Source organism: Bison bison, unplaced genomic scaffold (assembly GCF_000754665.1).
Source record: "Bison bison bison isolate TAMUID 2011002044 unplaced genomic scaffold, Bison_UMD1.0 scf7180017864485, whole genome shotgun sequence".
NCBI lineage: Eukaryota > Metazoa > Chordata > Mammalia > Artiodactyla > Bovidae > Bison > Bison bison.
The window spans coordinates 4587961-4588494 of record NW_011495045.1 but is presented as its reverse complement, the minus strand read 5'-3'; the positions used below and the strand labels follow the sequence as shown (position 1 = coordinate 4588494).

Below are 534 nucleotides of genomic sequence, written 5' to 3'. Positions count from 1 at the left end.
GGAGGCCTTACAAATAGCTATGAAAAGAAGAGAAGTGAAAAGCAAAGGAGAAAAGGAAAGATATAAACATCTGAATGCAGAGTTCCAAAGAATAGCAAGAAGAGATAAGAAAGCCTTCTTCAGCGATCAATGCAAAGAAATAGAGGAAAACAACAGAATGGGAAAGACTAGGGATCTCTTCAAGAAAATCAGAGATACCAAAGGAACATTTCATGCAAAGATGAGCTCGATAAAGGAAGAGATTAAGAAGAGATGGCAAGAATACACAGAAGAACTATACAAAAAGTATCTTCATGACCCAGATAATCACGATGGTGTGATCACTGACCTAGAGCCAGACATCCTGGAATGTGAAGTCAAGTGGGCCTTAGAAAGCATCACTATGAACAAAGCTAGTGGAGGTGATGGAATTCCAGTTGAGTTATTCCAAATCCTGAAAGATGATGCTGTGAAAGTGCTGCACTCAATATGCCAGCAAATTTGGAAAACTCAGCAGTGGCCACAGGACTGGAAAAGGTCAGTTTTCATTCCAAT

The 534-nt window shown here is 39.7% G+C and overlaps 1 protein-coding gene across 1 annotated transcript in view; it reads left to right on the top strand.

Annotated features, from left to right (window-relative positions):
• Positions 1-534, top strand: part of LOC105005075 — a 193618-nt gene that overhangs the window by 13282 nt on the left and 179802 nt on the right. The window lies entirely within an intron of this gene.